Genomic DNA, 25069 nt, shown 5'->3' with positions numbered 1-25069 from the left:
TTAGGATAGTTGACTAGTGGTTTTATCCCTTTAATACTAGTGGTATTTTTTCTTTTAGCTTGAATATTTTCCCTCTCCAAAAAGTTTCTAAATTCATCTGCTTTAAAGTGCAGCTGCTACAACCATCAAAGCAGCGCTTTTGCAACAAATTCCCCACCTTCAACATTCTGTTTAGAGACAGATACTGTTCAACTTCGAATCGCCTGCCGTGAGCTAGGGATGGGCGTTTTGGTCATTTTGTCTACTCGAGTACTCGGACTAATTACTCAAGTACTTGTTGAGTACTCGGGGAGATTACATGTTCAAAACTGTATATATAATTACATGTCTGACAAACATCTATGGCTGCTGCATTGTGCCTTGTTGTTCCAGTGTGTCGTCTATTCATTATTATAGGCTGTTATAAAATTATATGTTACAAAATGTACAAAAGATTCAAACTATAATGCATTATATTTTATCATTATGTGAAGGTTCGCTGTCCAACTCTGAAAGCATGTGCCCAACGCACATCTGTCTGTTCTTCCTTCAGGTTACCGTAGTAATCTTAGTAAGCACGCACCACTTTTTTTAGTGACTGTCTGAACCGTTAATTTTCAAATAACAGGAGACGCCATAACCATTGCATTTTTAATATGCGTGTTAAATTGAATTTCAGTTTGAAGACCTGCATTGTGTTCCATTTAGCTGTGCTCTGTCTAGCTCTGTCTAGCTGTTTGAAACACTCGCCTGCTGTATATGCGTTGCTTCAGCACGTTGAGTCCACTGCCACATGCGCCTGGTGTGTGTGTGAGTCCCCAAATGCTCGCTCTTGTGAGAAAAGCCGCAATGCTCTGTATTGTTGTTGCTCCATTCAACTCGGAGAGTCTGAATTTCCACCTTTAACTGGGGAAAGTGCAATGGAATGACACTTTATATTGGACATCTAACTTGGAAACTTGTGCAGAAATCTTCAGCTCCCATTTCGTCGAGATGCAGGTGCGTGTTTCTTCACGCAGGGCTGGGAGGTTTAAGGTCAGTGACAAACATTTACTTTTATTAAATAATATCCATTAACGAGTCAAAGTTCTTACATGAAATGATAATAAAACGTGTTTAGCAAACGTTTTGCAGAGACAGGTGTTCAAAACATGGTTAATTACACCCTCTTTTGATTATCGTAATGATAGCATTGCAGTGTTGTATCAGTTTGGTTGCTATGAGACGTTTCTGACAATCGATGTACCCCTCAAAACCACAACGTAATAAATCTCAAAATTAAAAATAAGCTCTCTCTTTGTTTGTGTGTTTAGTTGTCAGGTAATTGTCACTGGATTTCGAATTAAGTGAAAAGTCACATCATGCGTAATCACTATCGATCATCGTTTTCATGATTGATCATTGCTGCCATGTCCGAGTACTCGAGTACTCATTGCCCATCCCTACTGTGAGCTGTGTTCCCTTTATTATGCATAATTGGTATGTCCACGTTTGCTTGTAAGGACTATGATTGTTTTGTGTGATAAAAGGTTATAGTTATCATTGCTGGGTAGATTACTTCAGGAATGTAATCTGGTACTGATTACAAATGACACAATTGAAAGTGTAAGCATTAATGTAATATTTTAGATTACACTTTTTAGGTAATCTAATCTGATTACTTATGGATTGCTCATTGCATATTTGGTTTAAGTATAAATGTATAAAGTACCAATTAACACTCATTAAACACTAGTAAACATAAAATCAAATAGAAATTTGCTATTTGTCAGTTTCTGAGTAAAACAAAGATGCTTAAAGGGTCATAAAAAAATCTAACACTATGTTACCAAAGATGGAAGACAATGAGAACATGCTTGTATTTTTAATTGTAAGAGAATTGTTATTTAGGAAGTTAGAAATAGGGATGATTGGACTTTTTATTATACAGCTTTAAAGCAAATAATGAGAGAATATCTCTAGATATGATGTAGAGTATGATTTTTACCTCTTCATAATTATTCATGAGAAGGTGTAGCCTTAACCTTGGACAGGTGCTTTTTCTGCTATCCTGAAGCATGGGCCCAAGTCCTTATGCATGGTGCAAAAGAACAAAGTTGCATGTGAGTGGCACCTCTGAAATGAAGAGTGTCTAGAATTATGGACGGGTGGATGAGGGCTTGTCTGCAACGCGTAAAATTTTTTCGAAGCAGTGTGCAAAAACAAACAGCAGCTATATATTTTCCTATATAAATGCTCATTTTTACTGTGTGAGAAAATAGTAACCATGTTATTAACAAAAGCATGTTTTTTTTACTAAATTAAATAATTGGCTTTTATATTATCATTGTAGTAAAGTCAAATCATTTAAAGCTGATGTAATTTCTGCGCCACAAAACGGATTGCAAAAATAAACATTGTTTTCAAAACAGCTTTCTGAATACGCCCCTTTCTGCTGTTGATCGAACAAGCAGATAGTCCCGCCCTCAATTAACGCTATTGGTCGAGTCAGTGTTAATGCAAGGAATTTATCATAGCACCACAAAGATACAATGTTTATAGTTTTTAAGAAAATTAACCTATGAATGGCTTACTTATAGTTGTCTCTAAGCTGGGATAGAAGAAAGTATATTAACAGCGAAAAAGTTATACTGAAGCTTTAAATTATATTAAAATACTATCTGGAATATTTATCTAAATATTTACTTTGTTTAAATTTAAAGGTGTGTCTTTTATAGAATAAAAGTGTATTAATCGAATTATGATTAATCTAATGATTTTCGACCAGTCTTTAGAAAGATGAATGAATTGTCAAATTATGTAAAACTTAAAAATTAACAAGTTGAAAAAAGCTTATTTAATTTATATCTTAGGTTAACAAGTCAACTTTCATTTGAAAAACAAAATATATACATTTAGTAAAAAATTTCTTTTTCTTTCAAATTTGCTGCTGAACCCCATGCGCCCTTTGCGGCCCACCCATCATTTGAATATCTTGTCAATTTCACCATTAATGCCTATGCTTTGGTGTCTATGCCATGATGTTTTTCTTTTTTTTTTTTTTTTTTTTTTTTTTGTCCTTTTTTAAACTTAAAAGGCCGTGATAACAAAAACTGTAGTTGTCTGCCAAATATGTAAATGTATGAAAAAGAGCTGCATAAATATTCTTAATTCAAAAATTTCAGCATATGGGCATGGAACGTTATGAGGGTGAGTAAATAATGATATAATTTTCATTTTCGGGTAAACTATTCCTTCTTGAATGATTAATTGACTGATTGTTCAGGCAAACCACTGACTAGTCGATTTTGAAAATATATAGTTTTGCACACCCTTTTCTGGTGTGATGTTGAAAGTCTTTTAATAAAATACCACTTACACTGTGTAAAAATCAAATTTTATATGTTAACCTAGTTTTAAAATGTCGATTCGATCAGCTGCTGTACTTTCTAAGCTCTTCTCAGGAGCTGGTTTTGTGGCCACAGTACTGCTGATCTCAACATTTGGTACGCTTGTAAGGAGAACTGAGCAGATCGGTGAAGCTTTTTCTCTGTATTCCTTTTATTTATTTGTGGTTGTGACAACTGGTAAAGACTCCCCTCATCCCTCCTTCAAGGGACACGTGGGCAACCTCGTGTTTTTCTGTCCTACAAAGACCTCAGTCGTCACAGAATGCCTGTGGCTGGAGTAAACAATAAGGCGGTCATGTGAGGGGCAGTACTGACAGCTCTACAGCAACTGTGTGAGAGACTGTGCTGCTTTTACAGGCTCTGAACTTTGCTCTGTTTGGAAGGATGGTGATCAGCCCTGCCAAGCTCTAGAATCTGCTCCTCCTCTGTGTGTTCTAGAGCTTATATGCCTGTTAAAGTCACTTGTGTAACTTGAGGAGCCATGAAAGCAAGGGGTTAGAGCTTTGGCACTAGCTAGGAAACACTGCACAAATGACTCGGCCAAGTCCCCCTTTCTCTCCCTCTTTCTCTCTTTGTCTCAGTCTTGCTTTATGTGTACCCTGTTCCCTGTGTCTGAAAGCTGCATCTGCCTGTTACCTTTGTGTATGACTTTGTTTTTCGCTAGTTGTAACACTTGTACACACCTGATATTTTGATGAACTTGAGTTGTCATGATACCAAAATTTCAGTTGTCTAAACCAATACCAGTGAAATTTCATGATTCTCAATACCAATTTCAATACCACAGCAAAAAACGAATATGCTCTAACAAAATACACTCCTGTATTTAAAAAAGTTTCATATTGATATACACTGATCAGCTTCAACATTAAAACCATTGACAGGTGAAGTGAATAACATTTATTATCTCATTACAATGGCACCTGTCAAGGGGTGGGATATATTAGGCAGCAAGTGAACAGTCAGTTCTTGAATTTCATGTTTTGGAAGCAGGAAAAATGGGCAAGCATAAAGATCTGAGTGACTTTGACAAGGGCCAAATTGTGATGGCTAGATGACTGGGTCAGAGCATCTCCAAATAGGCAGGTCTTGTGGGGTGTTCCCGGTATGCAGTGGTCAGTACCTACCAAAAGTGGTCCAAGGAAGGACAACCGGTGAACCGGTTATGGGTGCCCAAAGCTCATTGATGCGTGTGGGGAGTGAAGGCTATCCCGTCTGGTCCGATCCCACAGAAGAGCTACTGTAGCACAAATTGCTGAAAAACTTAATGCTGGCCATGACAGAAAGGTGTCAGAACACACAGTGCATCGCAGCTTGCTGCAGATGGGGCTGCGTAGCCGCAGACTGGTCCCCCATCCTGACCCCGTCCACCGCCGAAAGCGCCTACAATGGGCACTTGAGCGTCAGAACTGGACCATGGAGCAATGGAAGAAGGTGGCCTGGTCTGATGAATCAGGTTTTCTTTTAGATCATGTGGACGGCCGGGTGCATGTGCATCATTTACCTGGAGAAGAAATGGCAGCAGGATGCACTATGAGAAGGCAGGCCGGCCAGTGTGATGCTCTGGGCAATGTTCTGCTGGGAAACCTTGGGTCCTGGCATTCATGTGGATGTTACTTTGACACACACCACCTACCTAAAGATTGTTGCAGACCACGTACACCCCTTCATGGCAATGGTATTCCCTGATGGCATTGGCCTCTTTCAGCAGGATAATGAGCCCTGCCACAATGCAAAAATTGTTCATGAATGGTTTGAGGAACATGACAAAGAGTTCAAGGTATTTACTTGGCCTCCAGATTCCCCAGATCTCAATCCGATTAAGCATCTATGGGATGTACTGGACAAGTCCAATCCGTGGAGGCTCCACCTCGCAATTTAAAGGACTTAAAGGATCTGCTGCTAACGTCTTGGTTCCAGATACCACAGGATACCTTCAGAGGTCTTGTGGAGTCCATGCCTCGACGGATCAGAGCTGTTTTGGCAGCACAAGGGGGACCTACATGATATTAGGCAGGTTGTTTTAATGTTGTGGTTTTATTTTTATTTTTAAATAAAATAAAATGATGGCATGTACAGTAGCCTTCAATATTTCATAAAATTGAGAAATAGTATCAGTAAATATTGAAAAGTTGAAGGAAATATTGTTTCAAGTTACGGTGACTAGTTTATCTAGATTTTTTTTTTATGTATATAGTTTTGATATTTTATAAAGGCTATGTATTAGCATGCTGACAGCACACTTGGTTTGTTAGACATTTTCATGCTAAAACCCTCTCTGAGAAGTTTCGTCTTTAAATGTATCCTATTTAGGGCACCACAGGTGCAGACATACACTCGCTGTTACGTCACGACTTGCACTGTTTTTTTTGTTGTGTTTCATGCCATATGCAAAAACGGTGCATCAAGTTAAAAAAATCATTTTAAAAAACTTTTAAAATGCTTCTCAAGACATGTGCTGCTAAATTCCATTGGCGCCGTTCAAATGTTTTTGATTGCATGTTTATGTGAATGCTCCCTAAGGAACAACCAACCTAATTATACAGAACTACCTAAAGACTGATAAGTCAACTCCTAAATCGTTCAAGTAGCCACCAAATAGTCTATTTAAAAAAAATATGTAGCTTGCACATCCCTACCTTCCATGATCATTTCCTCAAGTACAGATATCACTCACTTATATATTTAGACGCTCATGGTGCTCTAAAACAAGCCACACTTTCTCTTGGAGCTTAATAGCAGAGTGGCATAAAAACAGCGTTGTAATACATTTCGCTGGTGATAAAATGGGGCTTAGGCCCTCGGAGACTCCATGACTAGATTAACCCCCCTCTCAGCAGCTTGCTGTCACTCCCAGTAGCGCCGGTAGTGCAGTACGTGACGGCCATAAATGCGGCAGTGACCCTCCTGCAGCCACTCAGAAAAAATGAGAGCACCAGACTACGTCCCCTCTCTTTCCTTATCTATCTGTCTTCTTTCACTCTCAGGTGCTGAGTGGCCAATACCGCTGTCCATCTCTGTCTGTCTCTCTCTTTCTCTCTCTCTCCTTCTCTTTTCTGCTTTTACTCTCACTCTCTCACCCCCTTGCTCTCTCCCTTTGTCTCTCCGGTACGCATGTTTTTCTGCTCTGCAAGAAAGATGTTTGTCCACCGCTGTGCAGGTCATTGTGCTATGCTGACTCTCGCACTCACATTTACATAATGAACAGTAGCATCGCACTGGCTTTACCTTAAACAAGGCACCTGCTGATGTTTATCAAGTGTATGTGCGTAGAATATACATCCACCCAATCTTCTGCCTAAACAAAGGAAAATTAGTTTACATGCTGTTTAGATCAAACTTGTTTACTGATAGAAAACACCTGTTTCCATTGATTTGGGAAAAGACGGAGATGCAGAGTTTGTTAGCGCCACAATAAAGGAGCGTCACACTAGGCTTTGAACATGCAAAAATTTGTATGACTAGGATATGATGTCACGTGGGAGGATTTCTGGTTTTAATAAATGATACATCACAAATAACACAATACTATATTCATAATGTTAAAATATATGTTCTTATCCTGCAGCAATAAAAACCTGCAGCTTTGAAATATGTATTCTTAGTATTGAACCATGAGGTCCGTGTGTGACGTTTCGATATTCTATTGGTCACGGATCTTCTCATCAGACGGATTCACAGGTCAGACTACACCAAACGTAAACTTTCGTGCGCAGTGAAACGGGATATTTCTTCAAATGCGTTTGAATGGGAGTGAATGAAGCGTCAAGTCTAGTTTGACCGGGGCTTAAGTCAGATAATAATCGATAAAAAGTCAAGCACTTGATTTTTTTACATTTTCTACAGAAAATGTAAGTGGTACAGGTCCAAACAAAACCAGTACCACAGTAACAAAAAATTCTAGGGTGTTGTGGGTGGTTGCCAGGACATTGGTGTGCGGTTGCTAAGGTATTCTGGGTGGTTGCTATGGTGTTCTGGTTGGTTGCCCATGTCTCTATGATGCTTGTTTCTGTAGAAATGAGTTGGGTTTGTCTGTGAATGCAAGTCTGTTTTTTTGTTTTTTTTGGTTTTTTGGGGGGTTTTTTGTACAAGTTTTATTGTCTGCCAGGCGAAAAATCGTAAATGCGATCTCTTAGAACAGTAATTGCCATTAGCCGCGTTTCCACTATCGGGCCAAATGAGGGTGTGCTAGTGCGTGCCAGAGCCAGTTGTGGCCAATGGCCTTTGGCCCACTGATTACCCTTAGGCCAAACAAGGCCAACTGGTGAGTCAGTGTCATAGGCGGAGTTTCACTGAACTTGCCAGGTTGTGTATCCAGTGCACAACGGTACAGGTTCAGAAAAAAATAAATAAAATTTGGGGTACAGTACAAATGCTTTAAAATGCACGTGGACAAAGCAGTGCCCAAAGAAAGAACTTTCCATGGTTCGAGATCATGGATGGTGTGCTGGGACAGCATCCCACTGTTAGTGGAGAGACCACTCGGGACATCATAGCAGTTACAGTCGGTGAGTTGTCAACACTAAGTTATCTTGCTAGGTAGCTAATGTTTACAAACAATATAAACTCGATATTTTAGATAACTAGATAACATGATACCTCAGTTTGAGCTTCCCTCTTGCTTGTGAATTGGGCGGGATGTCTGAAGTGTGACATTGGCACCAGGATGGCGTGTTAAGGGTGGGTTTTAAGGCAACGCTGTGGGGCTATTTGCCCAATGGTTGGAACGCAGATCGATTTTGGTCTCGTGGCTCAAGGTCTGAGGCTTTTGGGCCCGGCTGGCCAGTTGATAGCCCTGGCTCGCACTGGCCCGATAGTGGAAAAGCGGCTATTGTTAAGTTACTCAAAAAAGTAACCTATTACAGATTTCTAACTACTTCTCTAAAATTGTAATCACATGACTGAAAACTTTTATTGCAAATGTAATCACATTATTAATTACTTTACCTATGAGCTACTTTCTAAAACCACTGTTTTTGTTTTTCCACTCAACAAATTCTATATTTCCTTCTTGTCCATTGACATATACAAGTCGTACTCTCAGCACCACTCGGTTCTCCCTTATAATGACTCGTTATGGGGCCCAGCCCCTTCAGCTCACAGAAAAGAAAACAGACGTGCGTACGAGTGTAATTCATTCATTTAAATGCAGTCCACATAAATAATGTGTAATGTAAAAGCAAAATTAATGTAATTATAACATAATTTAAGTAACTGTAATCTTATTACCACAATTTAAAATGGAATCTGATACATTAGCCTTTGAATAAAAAGTCATTAGATTACAGCAACTTATTACTTTGTAATTGCATTACGCCCCACATTGGTAATAGCACACATTTACTCAAAGGTGCATGATTTGAGGTATCATTGTCCCTAGCACATACAGTGAGGAACGAGTTACACACCAAAGTTTAATACTAGCAATTTGTTCAAACCCTTTAACGTAAGGATTAGAAAAGGTAATAGTGATGCTTATCAAAAACGACTAATTTTACTTCAATCCTACTGAATATGTGTCATTATTGTTGTTTTGCTAGCTGTGCTCAGGTCTGTGGTAGAAGTGGTGAGGGTTTGCAGTCTCTCTATGCATGATGTTAGTAAATTAATCAAATAATGGAAACCATGTTCCTTGGAGGTTCTACCCACAGTCAACTTCTCACTGTTAACCATGCACCTGCCATTTTTATTATGCCCCTTAGGCTTCTTTGTGTAGAGTTTGCTGAGGTATTAAACCTGTGGAAGCCACCACAACTCCCCTAATAAGTGTCCATAACATGCTTGGAGGAGACAGGGTCTTTGTCCTGTCCCAGGGCCATTAGGAGATGATATTAGAGGAAAACATTACCCAACATGCACACTCTTACCCATCAGCACCATCTCTTGAAGGGTGGGGTTTTATGGGGTACTCTAGTCCTCCCACACTTTGTAATTGGGAGCCTCTCTGTCATGGTGATGGCTCCCTGGGGACCAGGGGATATTGGCAGGGGGATAGAAGGGGTCACGTGCCAATGTGAGAGATGGTGGGCATGAGAATGCTCCATGAAAGATTGGGCAAAATGCGTATGTCTGGTGGGGACTTTGATTTATGGGTAACATCATACCTTTTAAGGTCTTCTCTTCAATGTCAACGTTTTTGGTGTCCGTTCCATTCCTAATGTGGAAGGAACAAGTCTCTATTACCCTCACGGGACAGAGGTGTAGGTGCTTTGCGGGCTGGCACTTGATTATAATCAGATCTTCAATAGCGAATTCCGGTGTGACATTTTTGTACTATTGACTTCAGCTTTGAGCTAATCCTTATTGTTACCACAGATAAGTCTTTTGCCACCTTCAAGTCCTCCCGGGACATTCCTACTTATGAGTTCAGAAATCATAATTCAGATATTGTGTACAAGTGATTTTGGTTTGGTCAAATAGACATGTTGAAAAATTTCATATTTCTTTTTTTTATTTACAGACATAGGCAGGCAGCTTTTTAGCGCTAGTACAACTAAATGAAGAGTAAAGGAAGTAAAAAAAAAGTTTGCACCCTTTAAAAGCAGTACAGGAAGTGTGTGCTACTTGTAAGGTCATTCCAAACGAAAGTGTGCAACTAAATCCTTTCACAAAGGGTCCTTCTTCAAGGCTGTTTGTGAAGTACAGATGACAGTCACTTTGAGAAAGTAATTTTGGCGTTCATGATCATGTAATCCTAGATGGCGATTCATTCATGTTATACTTGCAATTCATTTTGAAACTTGAGGTTTATTATATAATTATTATAATTATTATTTTATTATTATTGTTATTATTATTTTATTTCAATTGCTCTTTTACATTCAAGGGCAATCATTAGAATATATTAAGTATTTATTAACACTGTCGATTTTACATTACGTAAATTCCATAATGAGGGATTTTCCTACCAATGGAGCAATTCAAGCTTGAAGTACCACCTACATGTTTTTGTGAGTCTCAGTCAGCAGGAGGCATTCAGTGCAGCTCCAACTGTACAAGCAACAAACCAATTGCTTTTAAAAGACAGCTGGACGGAGCCCAACAAAATGCAGTCCGTTCGTGTTTTTCAGTGTTTCAAGCAGCATTTAACTTTACACAGCATTCTATAAATGTGGCATTTATTGAGATGTTGAAAATCAGTGAAATGCGACGCAACCACGGCGAGACACTCAAAGTGTCCATCCAGCGCATGTTTACATAAACAAAATAATGCAGGAATGCAGGTACATGTCCTGTGAAAACAGCCCTGTACTCCTCGGAAAGATTGGCAAACTCATTTGCATAATGGATTGCTGTGGACAGTAGGCCAGTTATAGGCTTATGTACAATGATATAGAAATAAAATAAACAATATATTGACTTGTAAAGCCTCTTTTGTCTAAATTTGTCTAATCAATCCTTAACTTGTCTCCCACAATAATGTAATGTCTATGAATTATTTGAATTATTATTTTCATAATTATTTTGATTATTATGTATTGAATTAATTTGATTTGGGGGCCTATTTCGGCAAATATTGATTTAGAAATTGCTATTAATTCAGTTAATTAATCATTATAGCAATTTATTAATTTGATGAAATGTATTAATTTATTAATTTGATGAAATTTAGGCCACGTCCTGACTAATGAGTTTTAGTTTGAAAATGCATTTTTCTGTACATTTTGCCCTTCCGTCCACATTGAGATGGTGTTTTTGACAGCGAAAATGGAACTTTTCGAAAACGCTCTCCCAAGTGGATAAAAAAAGCTCTTTGCGATGTAGTGTGGACAGGTAAACGGAGATATCTGAAAACGATGAATTGTGACTCAGTCATGTGATCCATTCAACCCCAAAAAATCAAGATGGCGGCCCATATTGTAGCGGCGTTGTTGTCCCTGCTATTCACTTTGATAGCGTTGTTAAAGATAAATATTTTGTACTACTTTCACAATGCATTCATTCAAAGGCGACGGGATGGTTACTTGGAATTGCCATCCATCGATGGAACACAAGGACCAATTGCATTTCAGACTGTACATGGAATGACGAGTTTTCGCATACGCTGTAAGGGGATTTAAGAGTTGCTATACGTCTCAAGGTAGACGAGCAACTCTTGAAACCGGCAGTGCGGATGGAGAGCGTTTCGAAAACACCGTTTTTAAATGTATCTAAATTACTGTAGATGTTGCCTTAATCGATTGACAGCCCTAGTATTTTTATATTTTCATGTTTGTTTGTTTTTACAAAAACACCACATAAAGAAAAATTAAATAAATGTAAATTATAATATATGGCAATATTTGCTGCAAAAGTGTTATTTCCTGCAAACTGAACAACTGTTAATGTGAATTTTGCTGCTATGTTATCAAAGTACTGTAACATCCAGATAAAAAAAACACCGTGGCAGTGACATTTAGCTTTGTGTAAGGTGTACCAAACCCTCCACAGTGAGTAGGTCAAAGTGATGCTCACTTTCAAATGAAATGTACCCTAGGTAGGTTTTTATCATTCTTGTGCTGCCACAGAGAATGATTGGAAATTTTGTAGGGCTGTATTGTAGAGCAAGCCTGTTGCCTCTTAAAGCAGCTAAACGAGTAGTGTGTTCTGGCAAACATCCTCACTATTTTTTAACAAAAGTACACAAAAATGCGTACAACTTAAAATGTACACTCAACTTTCACAATTATGATTTATCATGATCAATACAAATTAGCTTCCACCATTATCCTTTAATGGACTCAGAAAGTCTTTGCTTAAAGAAAATCCAGAGTTTCCCACTGGTAAATAAAACATTGTGATGGCATTCATCTCATAAATACGGTCATTTTGACATGACTTGAAGGCAGGAATAGAATCTGGTGGATAGCCATCAAGCACAATTAGGCAATGTTCAGTATTCAGGGAATAGAACAGGACCAAGTCATTGTTGCCACTGTAGACTTTAATGACTTATTCAGCTGCTAGCGTTTTTCACGTGTCGTCTCTCTTTCACTGTTGCTTTTTCTTTCTTTTCCTCTCTTCTTTTCCTGAAATAAAGGAGTGGCCAAATGAATTGCTTACAGCCGAAACGAGCTTGGTATTCCCATCGCTCATTAGGTCAGACAGAAACATCCATTCTCCCCGAGTCTGTCAAAGCAGTTGCTATGCATGCCGCACAGTGAGGCTCTTAAACACCCCAGCGCTGGCTTTGTGAATGCAGCTCAGGTACTCATTCGTAGCACTTCCTCTATGCCTCTCAGCTGGGGGAGGTGACGGCAAGTCTGAGGCTGGTCTTTTGTCAGTACCTTTTGTGGGTCATATCTTTACGTGAACTATACTGTAGCACGTAGACTGAAAAGTAGGGCACAAGTGCCAGGTCTTATAGATACATACACATGACCAGATTTTATGTTTTTTCTCCTGAAGTGTGATGGTGTTTGATTTGGGAACTATTTAGGTTAATAAACACGCCTTCAGAACAAAGACACTCACCTGCAATGTTGGGGAAGCTTCTTTGAAACCGTAGCTTCCTAAGCTGCAAACTACTAATAAAAGTTAAATAACAAAAGTCAAGCTACTATTTTTAAAAAGTAGTAAGCTAAACTATAAGCTACTAACAAAGATTTGCTAACAACATTGTAGCTATTTAAAGGGGAAATATCTTTTTAGTGATATTAGTGGTTGACTGATAGTGAATTTTGCAGATACTGATAACTAATGTAGTGAAAAAGGCAGATAACCAATTAATCGGCTAATAGTTTTTTTTAAATCGATCTTAAAAAAAAATCAGCACTGACATAGAGGCTATAAGAGTCCAAAATGAATACAATCCCAAATGCAGTTTATTGTGCAACCAAAATAAAAATATCAATAATGACAGAAAAATAAATGAAGATTTGGTGTGTAACATGGGAATTTTAAACTTAAACAAGCCCGGAATACATTATGGACTCTTATTTTGAAATGATAGAGACTTGGCTCTGTTACAATGCTCTATATGTACAGTAAGTATTAAACAAATTAAGCTTTTATAGCCTAAATATTCACAAGATGAAGGGTTTTGTGTATATATATTTCACCAGGTGAGGTTTACTGAGGAATAAGGTTTATTATTATTCACAAGCTGTACTGTAGAACAGGGGTCAGGAACCTTTTTTCACTAAGGAGCCAATTTTTGTATTTTTAGTTGATGCATTTTTTCGAAAGAGCCATAATACGAACTAATGATTTACTATTTAAAAAAAAAACAAAGTTTTTCAATAAAATAAAATGTTATTATGCCTATAGACTGCTCAAAACACAAAAACAAACAATATGCAACAATTAATGGGTAACATGTTGCAATATGGAATTGAGTACACGTGTTTGTGCGGGTCTCCATAAAATGTAACAATTGTTCAAGAAAAAGTTCACTTCCCTTTTGGGCTGGGCAATATGTAAAAAATATTTTAACGATAATTGCCTTCAAAAATTTATTGATATCCAATTATATCGTCAACCCGCCTGCCGAGGGTCAGTGAATATTTTTGCTTTATTGATTTTGCTTTAAAAATGAAATTAATTTATTGAAACACGAAAAACGTAAAATATATTTCTAAATTAAAATTGCACTTTAAACAAAAAAATAAATAATTAAATAACAAAGTGATCAGAAAATCTTGTATATAACCACCTCCCCAAATCCAAACATTTAACATCTCCAACGGCTCCATTTACCATCACGCAAGCATCCGTCAATGACAACATTGGAAAAATGACTAATAGCCTACATATTAAGAACTAAAGACAATTATAAATGTAAAGATGATAATAATAATAATAATAATAATAATAATAATAATAATAATAATACTCATAATAAATAAGCCTAATAAATTCCCATGTGTTCCCAAAAAAATGCTGCCAAATGTGTGTTCTTATCGAATGTGTTTGCATTGCGTTTTGGTAAAACAGTTTATGCTGCCTAAAGAAAATAAAATAGAACTCAATTTTAGGTTCAATGTGTCGTATTATTTTATGATTTAATCACTTTCATCTTTGTTTAATACATACATACACTACCGGTCAAAAGTTTTTTGACACTTGACTGAAATGTTTCTCATGATCTTAAAAATCTTTTGATCTGAAGGCGTATGCTTAAATGTTTGAAATTAGTTTTGTAGACAAAAATATAATTGTGCCACCATATTAATTTATTTCATTATAAAACTAAAATGTAATAAAAAAAAAAAAGTTTTTGAAATTGATGACTTGGACCAAATAATAAAGAAAAGGAGCCAATAAGTGCCCAACATAGATGGGAACTCCTTCAGTACTGTTTAAAAAGCATCCCAGGGTGATACCTCAAGAAGTTGGTTGAGAAAATGTCAAGAGTACATGTCTGCAAATTCTAGGCAACGGGTGACTACTTTGAAGATGCTAAAATATAACACAGTTTTGATTTATTTTGGATTTTGTTTAGTCACAACATAATTCCCATAGTTCCATTTATGTATGAAAATAAAAATAATAAAAATATATATATATATATATATATATATATATATATATATATATATATATATATATATATATATATATATATATATGCATGTTAACCACAAACTGCTCCGTGGGAATAAAGTGAAACACGCAGCACCTCCTGAGATGATCGGAGAGCATTTGCAGCATTCTCATAGACGACATTGTTCTTACAAACAGTTTTAAGAGGAATGAAACAGAAAAAATGGAGTGATAACTCTTTACATGCTCATGTTCCATGAGACAGGGTCCCGCTGCACGCCTCTGAACAAACCATGCATCAAACGCGAGCAGTGATGGCTTTTCTTTTGTCTGTTTTTAATGTAATAAAATATAATAAAGTTTCTTCAAGTACGTGTCTTGTGTCTAACATCATGTATCACTCCGAGAAGTCTTACAGGTCAACTGCCTGTTGTGGGTAGATGAGTAAAATTACCCGTGCATGAAATACCTGCATTTGGACGAGGAGCTCGCGAACTGGATTGAGGCTCGTCGCATTTTGCTATTTCACACCCTGGGTGCACATGAAAAGTAACAAACATTTGTAAAATCGCTCGTAGAAAATGCTCTTAACCGCAAAGATCAATAGTTATTGGCAAATGTGCGTGTCTCGGAGAAGCGCTTTCATTGCACTCATAAACAGCAGATCATACTGCGCACACATCTCAAATCAGATGCGCATCGGCAGCTTTTCTTTCATCTGTTCTTCAAAATATAATTAAACGTTTCGTCAAACGCGCGTCTTTCTGTTTAATTTCTTGTCATATATCACACTGAGAAGTCTTAAAGATCGCCCTCCACAGTGGCTGGTACATCAGCAAAATTACCCACCACTGCGCATGAAAAATCCACATTTGGCGGGTGTTAATTTCAAACCTTGTTCACCAGGAGTAGGCTGTATGACAAATTCAGGAGAAAGGAAATCAGAACAGTGTCTATTACTTCAAGCTTTGCAGTTGCACCCACACTTTCTGCAGGAAAATTATCTCTAGAAAGTTTTAAACGATCATGTGTTGGTGAATGGTGAGACACCAGGCGAGCCACTTGATTTTTATCAAAGAGCCACAGATTCCTGACCCCTGCTGTAGAACTAAGCTGTCCTAACTGTAGACTGCCCCAGCGGCGGCCACGAAGGAACACAGAGGAATAATAAAATAAAATAAAATAAACTATCGTGAAAACCAATAGCTTCGAAATGCTACTATCGGCACCAATTAATCGGCAAAACCGATATATGTAATATATCTACCTCTAGATGATATTTGCCAAATTTTTTGTAATCAGATCAGTATTTATCTGGTACAAAAACAATTAGGATTTTAATGAGGGTGAACACATTAAAGCAAACAGATACATTCACACCGAATACAACTAAAAAAGCTAGAAAAAAACACTCCAGTTTCCATATCTGCATTTACAACATGATGAACAGAAGCATTTACTGAAAAAAAAATTAAAAAATAAAAATAAAAAAAGACATTAAATACCCAAATAAATCAATGAGTCATTCTTTTGAACCACTTGATTTACATGAACCATCCATCCAAACCAGTTCACCAAAGTGAATCGGACGTCTCAAGTACATTACACATGAGTGTGTGTTTGTATGGCATTCTTTTTATCTGTGGAAAACAAAAGGAGATGTTAGGCAGAATTATAGAATCAGTAGCTATTCACTTTCTTTGCATTTCTTTACAATGACAGTGAAAGTTGACATAACAATCTAAGGATGAGTAAATGATGACCAAATTTTCATTTTAGGGTAAACCATAGTAAGTTAGTTGCGGTGTTAATTAGTTCCTCCCCAACGCTGTCACCTGCAACTGACATTCTCTCTCGCAATTTTCTTTGACATGTTTGATAGGAGCTTGCCTTAATGAGCATACTTGTCCTTTTTACTTTATCTTGTGCAATGAATGATTGAGATTTTTCTCGTATTCTTTCATGTTTTTATGTGTTGGCTCTTTTGCAGTGGCAGTGTGTGGTGGAGTCTGATAAAGCCTTGTTTTCTTTTTCTCTTCACAAATGCTGGTGGAAATTAGCTGTATACTGAGTTCAGTGTTGGCTGTAAATACCACAGCTCTTACACTGCCTGTGTTTAACAGGAATCTGGAAATCTCCCTTTTTGTAAATGTGTTTACCCTACTCACATTGAGGAACGAACAGGGAACTGTAAAAGCTCAACATAAAACAATGTGGGTTGGGGGCAGGGAAAGATATAAGTGGAAGAATAGTGGCCAGTGTAGCCGAAACGCCGCGCTGTATTTTGTCTGTTTGTAGATTAGTTCGTAAACAAGGGTATCCAGTATTAAGGGAAATCATTGTTTGACTCCGGCTTTGGCTTCTGGCTGTGGTCCAGGCTTTACAGGCACAATGTTTATCCATACTACAGGGAGCTGGGCCATATGTGTGAGGTAAGGGAGGCTGGCTTTTGGCCCGGTGCCAACTACTGTAATTTCTGGACCGCCTCAAGTCTCCCTGTGCTGACCGACAGTACCCCTGTCGAGCCCCTGAGCCCGGGCGCAGCCCACACATTCGGCGTATCATGTGCAAGCGCTCAGCCTACAGGCATGTGGAAAATGGCTTTGGGGTCCGGGGTGGGCCAAGTGGATGGGAACGGATGGATGGTTTGTGGGGGAGAATATGCATGTGTTTATGCCCTCTGGGTCAATGGCACGCTCGACCTGTAATAATACAAAGTATTAGATAATAAATAGATTAATCTTTGCTTCAATAAAGTTAAAAAGAGGTCATATGTGTGTACCTCATAGGTTCCTAAGGTTAATAACTTTTCCTATAGAGAGCTTTGTAAGTATGCCTACAAAGGCGAGGGAAAGAAATTGAGAGAACTGCTCTGAAACCAATGTGTAATACATTGATCCCATTTACATGTGTATTTAAGAAAGCACTACACACTACATACAAAATGTCTGCGCACATAAGTGCAGCACAGCGGGTAGCACATTCAGACTATTTATTTATTTATTTAATTCAATCATTATTCTTATTCAACTCTTTATTTCAAGAAAGGAAATGTCTGTGAACAAAGATGGTTACTCATTCCATGTTTATAACCTGTAAGACGCTTCCCTCGTCTTGTTCCAAACCCTGATGTTTTCATTCGTCTGTGGTACACTGAAGTTATTTTCCTATTAATATCATGGTTAGGTTTAGAGTTTGTGTAAGGGATTAGACTTTATGGTTAGGTTTAGAGTTTGTGTAAGGGGTTAAACTTTTTGTAATTTCGAAAAATTCGTAATAACGTTGTTTGTCACTGCCGCAGAAAAAATAATAATTGCAGCAATAGAGCTGTCACGATTATGAAATTTTGCTGATGATTAATTTTCAAGCAAATAATTGCGATTATGACAATTAATTGTCTCTTTTAGGGCTTTCACGATTAATTGTCATATTAATTTTCACATTTCTTAAGGTGCATGTGTGCTTCAGACACCTTAAGAAGTCATTTTTACATATTTAACTTCAAATATATACATCAAATAATAAAATAGGGATATAGGATTTCCTTTTAAGGCTTTAAAACTATATGAATGACATAAATAGATTTTAAATATCATAATATTTATAAATACTTAAAATATGTCTCTCCTTTTGGTCAGCTTTAGTTTTGGGCAATTTTATATTTAGACTGTTGTTTTTGGAATTCATTAAAACAATTATATATATATTTTTTTTATAACAAAATGCAATACAAAATATATTTTTTATTATATTATATTAAGCAATAGTAAAATATTTCTGTACTAGTTTCTTCACTTTCACACGTCATTTTAATGTTCTTTGATTAAACCCAAGTGTCCTTATTTCTTATGAAGTAAAACCTTTGAGATTTAATTTAATCATTTTATCACTCCACAGAAATAGAGTAAGCATGCATCTCTTCCTCTGTGTCACTTCGTGTATTTAATAATGGGTGAATGAACCTGCTTTGACCAGGAACATTTGCCATTACACAATCGTTAAATTAAAATGAAACCAGAGCACTTTGTGTTCACTATCTTTGTTTGTTTATATTTTTGTGAAAGTTTGGCGCGAGACTCTGCTGATTGCGTACATATCAGAGCGCTTGAGAAGCGCTTCACGTGCTCTTCCGGACAGGAGCTGCTCTGGTTGATGTTCACGGTGCAGCTCAGTGACGCTTGGAGTTCAACTGAATGACACGCAAATGCGCCATTCATGGCATTTATATATTTGCATTAAAATGTGATTGGATCTCAAATAACTGCGGTTAGAGCAAATAACTGCGGTCAGAAGATTATTTAATAATCGTAAAAGGCCTACACAGCAATAATGTATTTATATGCACACCAATATGCTGATAACTTCTAAAAATCAGCTTATTCAAAAAAACTGACATAGCATGAAAATCGTGTTTATCTGAGACTTGAAATCATTGGGTTATTTTCTGCTTTTGATGTAAAACATAAACAGACATGTGCACAACACTTGTGCAGTCTGGTAATTACGACGATAAAGGTGTTTACATGCAACACGAACCCGGAGTAATGGGTAAAAATCGACCTGCATTGATCGGTTTATGCTTGAAGGAATATTCCGGGTTCAATACAAGTTAAGCTCAAATGACAGAATTGGTGGCACAATATTGATTACCACGAAAATTAATTTCAACTCGTCCCTCCTTTTCAAAAATCTGGGTTCCAGTGAGGCACTTACAATGGAAGTGAATGGGGCCAATCTGTAAACGTTAAAATACTGCTGTCAGCCAATCACATTTCATCCAGCTCTTGCCATTGTTGTTTGCAGTGTGCACCAGACAGTCAGTGAATCCAGACTGTGGATGGCCAGTTGGCTAGGGTTCTTGATTTAGTTTGTGCCAACTGACTCGGACATTTGACACATTACTATGCATCACTTCAAGAGCACAAATACTCACATCAGTAACTTCCCCTACCTATAGAGTAAACCAAGTATACTGTCATTGGATATACAGGCTAATTCGTGACCTATTTATTCTGGTGTCAGGAAATACTTTGTGTCTCTACAATTACTGCACTGGGCTCTGGTTCCTGTTACCACACCTCATATTTTCACATATGTGCACTTCCTGAAAGAATATATAAAACACACTGTAATGACATTGCACAGGAAATTGTAAGAAAACAACCCATATTTGCTGCTGCTATTTTATCTTTACGGTATGTGACATAGATTCGATCTGCACAATGCCGTAGATAAACGCCATAGCCCTGTCCATGGCCGTATCTGACAGTCAAAGATCGCAGTCACAATGCTACATGTTTACAGCAGGTTAACATTTATAAAGGCTTAATGTCTTTAATGCATATTTTTCCCATGTCGTATGCAGATTTTTATGTCGCTGGCAGTTGCAGCGTTGCTCGTGATAACAGTACACAGGAGCTCATGGCGAGAGGCTTGAGATGTCTGATTTATTGCCCATTATTTAGACGGAAATGAGCGTCATACACTAGTGACTGTAATAAACGATGTGCGGCACGGCTCAATCCAACTTCAAAGGCATCTCTCCTCTGCCTCCTGCTCTCTGCTCTCACTCCACGCTCAAAACAAAGCGAACGGGGAAGGGAGGGCTGCAGGGGAGGAGCTGTGCACTGTTTTTTGGGGGAATTCCCCTGCACTCCTGTAACCGCTTTGTTATTTTATAGTTATCAGTGTTTACTGATGCTGAAATGCTCTCACTGATATCTGAATGGAGTGCGATTTTTATTTTTTTTGGTCATCTAGAGTTATTCTTCAGATATGTATTTCCTACAGAATTCTGCTTTCGCAGCAAGGAGAACCCACTATCTAGTCTTAAAATATCATTAAATATACATTTAAATAGAGATTTTGTAATTACATGTTGTCTTATGAGCAACCAATCAGAAATTATGCTGATTTTAGATTTACAAACCTTTAGTACACACAACAGTTCTTGCTTCATTTTGAGTCTGACATTATTTGAGATTGAAAGTAATGATTGCAGTTCAGTAACCGATTCAGTGAGTTCATTCTTTGAAGCATTCGTCTGACTGATTCAAACCAATAACTCTTTGAGTGATTTATTAAAGGAACTGGCTCATTCGATTCTCTACAAACTGTAGATACACTATTCAAGCTGTATGTTTGTTTTTGAGTGCAAACAACTGAATAGAAAGACGTTTCCTTTACATGAATTGGTCTTTTTATTTAATAATATTCGATTCAGTCACAACTTGGGTAAAAAAAAAAGATTTCTTTAGGTTAGCAGTGAGAAAAACACTGCTTAAATGGCTATTTATAGTTGACCCAAAAATGAAAATTCTGTCATAATTTACTTCAAACTGGTATGAACACAAAAATATTCCATGGAACACAAAAGGTGACTTTTTAAAAGTCTTCACATGGTTTATTTGCCAAATAATAAAAATGAATAGTGACTCCGGTCTGTCAAGCTAAAAAAAAAACAAACAAAAAAAAAACATAAAACCACAGTAAAATGTATTGATAAAACCACTTTTTAAGTGGTGATGAAAAGAATGACATTTAAGTCATTATGCTCTCTCAAATCAAGTCAAGCCTTTAATAAAGCACTAAAATCTAATATGGCGGCTATGTCAGAAACATCAAACCAATGAGATTTCATATTGATATTAAGATATGAAATTGATAGACATAGATGCCATATTTGATTTCAGTTCTATATTAATGATATAATTTGATGTTGAATAACTAATATTTTCTGTTCGTCGCACAAAATGTTCTAATGGCTTTAGAAGACTTGAAATATAGTGCATGAGTTGTATTGATTGATTTCACTGTGGTGCTTTTTGTTGTTTTTCAAGCATGCTTGACAGACCAGAATCACTATTCACTTTCATTAAATAGTAATTAAACCCTGTGAAGACTTATAAAAATTCACCTTTGAGGTCCATGTAAGAAAATCATACAGGTTTGAAGCAAAATTAATAATAAATTAGGGTGTGGACACAAATAGTAACAAGGTTGAATAGACCCACAGTGATTAAATGAAGTAGACAGACATTGGCTTGGGAAAATGACTGTAATGCAATCAGTTGTTATTATATCCCCCTAAACCACAGTTATGTTTGAAACTGGAAACATCTTTGCAGTTCCCTGCCAGTGTGGGTGCAGGGCCTCCTCAATGGACTCATTAAAGACAAAGGTCCAGATGTCTGGGAAAGGTACTGATGCCTGTGCGGTGGGATAGCCTTTCTCTAGCCACCCGCTCACTCATTTGTCTTGCAAGTTTGGACAGCTACAAAAAGTTGGCACATCTGTCCACTGAATCGCAACAGATGTCGGCTGAATGCCTCCCCCTCCTGGCTGGTGGCCATCTCACACATTTACCCCCACGACAAAAAAACCCCAGTGACGTTTAGCCTCCTGTAAATAAGGGTGGCCATGGGAAGGGCATTAATGGACCCTTAGATCTAGGTAATTCATAACCAGGCTTATTTTTACCACGGGTCATTAATTTATACCCCCATGATTGGAAATAAGCAGAAAAGAGCATATGTTTATATTGTCCCTCTCTCATATCGGGACGCAATGAGAAAACCAAAGACGACAACTGGGTTCCCAGTGATTGGAGATGAGAGTAAGCCAATTACAAATGAAGGACCGTACTGTCGTTAGTTTTAAGCACAGCATCTGTCTGTTCTTTTCTGTTTGAGAAAAGTAACTCCCATAGCTTCATCGCTGAAGAAATTCCAGAGTTTAAAGTGACTGTGGGAATAGAGGCCATGATGTATCGGTAACACTTTACAATAAGGTTCTATTCGTTAACATTAGTAAATGCCTTGAACTAACAACTAACAATATTTATTGATCTTGATTAATATTAATTTATAAAAATACAATTGTTTATTGTTCGTTCATGTTAGTTCATAATGTATTAACTAATATGAATGTATACAACTTTTAATTAAAAAAATGTATTACTATCTGTTCAAATTAACATTAACCAACATTAATAAGTGCTGTAAAAGTGTTGTTCATTGTTAATGTTAACTAATGTATTTACTAATGTTAACAAAAACCAACCTTATTGTAAAGTGTAACTGAATGCTCTTATTTACCCCAAAATCTTAAAAATGGAGCTAACCAACATGTGGCTCCCAGCATGTGAATGTGATTCAGTAAATTCCTCTTCATGCCATTCCAAATTCCAATTCAGCTTGTGGGCTTTGGCATTTCAATTCAATTTCCAACTTATTAATTGAAAGGGAGAAAACTCTTAAATTCTTAGATGTGCCCAAACTTGCTGCTATAGTGCTTGTTGAAGCAGCCCTCATGCAGTGTGTTTGTGCTTGGCAGCAGGGAATTAGTCAAGTTGGCTGGATGATGGCAACAGTGTGGATGCACACACAAATGTGCAACTTAAGATGCCATTTCTTCTCCTGTCAAATGCATGTTACACAGCCGGACGTATTATTCGCCTTCTCGTTTAATTACCATTAATAAACGTGGGGCTGCTTTCACTCCTGTGGCTTGATAAGGACACTAATGACTCGTGTCATTTGGGACTCCAGAGTTCCCTTCTTTTTGTTTGAAAGTAGCAATATATCACATGGTAATTACACAGGTTCTAATGCGTTTTTTTAAATTTACAATATTTCATCGGATAAGCGATATTAAAGCTCCTGATTAACTGCTGTCCGGTAGCACCAGCGTGGCATTATCTGGAAGCTCCATCACACTCATCTCACTTTCCCAAGGTGACCAGGAAGCGGCTGTAATATTGGGGTCCTGGGATAAGTGGCATCGGAAAACGACGGTTGCCTGGCGTGATTTATCCAAAAGCCGTAATGACATCATTCTCATGACACAAGAAACATAAATTAGGCTTTCTCTAGTGGATGCCCAGTCTACTCTGTCAGCCAGGGGTCGGTCTCTCTTTCTCACTTATGAGAATTCACGCTGTGCCTTTGGTAGGGCAGCACAGGTTTTCCCAAGAGAGAATGTGCTTCTCTGAGCTGACAGGTGAGAAGATTTATTACACCTTCTGCAGATCAACACATTCATTCTCTATCCTTCAATCACAGGAAAGAAAATGCCAGTTCGAGATTTTACAATGTCCTTCTCTGGATACAAACAGTGACACGTATTTCGTACAAGGCTTGTTTGCCATACAGAATTGAATCGAGAATGCCTTTTCAATTCTTAATCATTTCCTAAACTGGAGTTGAATTTGATTTGTGGTAGCAAACAGGATGCGAAAGTTTAAATACAATTTTAATTTAAAAGGATAGTTCACCCATTTACGCACTCTCATGTTGTTTCAAACCCTTATGACTTTTTTTTTCTTTGGAACCAAAAAGGAGATGTTAGGCAGAACTTTATCCTCAGTCACCATTCACTTTTCATTGCATCTTTTTTCCATACAATAAAAGATAATGGTGAAGGCTTTCAGTCCCAAACATTCTGCTATTGTTCCACAGAAGGAAGAAAGTCATACAGGTTTAAAAGTACATAAAAGTGAGTAAATGTAAACATGTAAAGCCATGAGATAGGCTGGTCATTATCATTATCACTATCGTAAAGAAACATGCCATTACACTGTGCTTGTATGAGTGATTAGAGTCATTTGTCAGGGCAGATGTTCCGAGTCTGTCCATCACATGAACGCTGTGCAATGCGGCTTTAGAGATCCCGCAACAACAAACAAAAGCAGCTGCCATTGAACCTCGGAGCAACTCGCATGTAATTTGTATTGACTGGATTATGAAAAACAGCTGGTTGCTTCGCGAACATCCATTGGCCTATGTGTGTCCTAAAGCTCCAGTATAGTCACAGAGACACTACTGTAATAAAGCACCATCCTTTGGATCATGAAAAATTCCAGGGTATTTCTCGGACAGAATAATTGGCCGTTCACACCAAATACATTTTTGCGTTAGTTTGCGCTGTTTTAAAATAAAAAATGTCTGCGTTAACATGCGCTAGATGGACATTTTTGACCGCTGCAACAACTGTGTGTCATGAAACACTTGCATTCTGTTCCATTCGTTGCACTGTGTCTAGCATTTAACAGCCCTTAAGGGTGTAACCCTGGTGTCCTGGCCAATTTTGCCCACTGGCCTTTGTCTATCATAGCTACCTTATCATCCCAATATACACATGGATTGGCTACATTACTCTCTGTCTCCTCTCCACTCATGGTGGTTAAAAGTATTATCCATTTGTGAAGTGCTTAGAGTGTTAGAAAAGTCTTATATAAA

The 25069-nt window shown here is 37.6% G+C and overlaps 1 protein-coding gene and 1 long non-coding RNA gene across 3 annotated transcripts in view; both read left to right on the top strand.

The window, feature by feature from the left end:
• Positions 1-25069, top strand: part of LOC127425193 (uncharacterized) — a 230117-nt gene that overhangs the window by 115846 nt on the left and 89202 nt on the right. The window lies entirely within an intron of this gene.
• The window catches only part of LOC127425169 (zinc finger protein 704), a 64794-nt gene that overhangs the window by 21740 nt on the left and 17985 nt on the right, over positions 1-25069 (top strand). The gene's annotated exons all lie outside the window — the stretch shown is intronic.

Source organism: Myxocyprinus asiaticus, chromosome 34 (assembly GCF_019703515.2).
Source record: "Myxocyprinus asiaticus isolate MX2 ecotype Aquarium Trade chromosome 34, UBuf_Myxa_2, whole genome shotgun sequence".
Taxonomy (NCBI): domain Eukaryota; kingdom Metazoa; phylum Chordata; class Actinopteri; order Cypriniformes; family Catostomidae; genus Myxocyprinus; species Myxocyprinus asiaticus.
The sequence above is the reverse complement of the archived record's forward strand: the minus strand, read 5'-3'. Positions and strand labels throughout refer to the sequence as shown.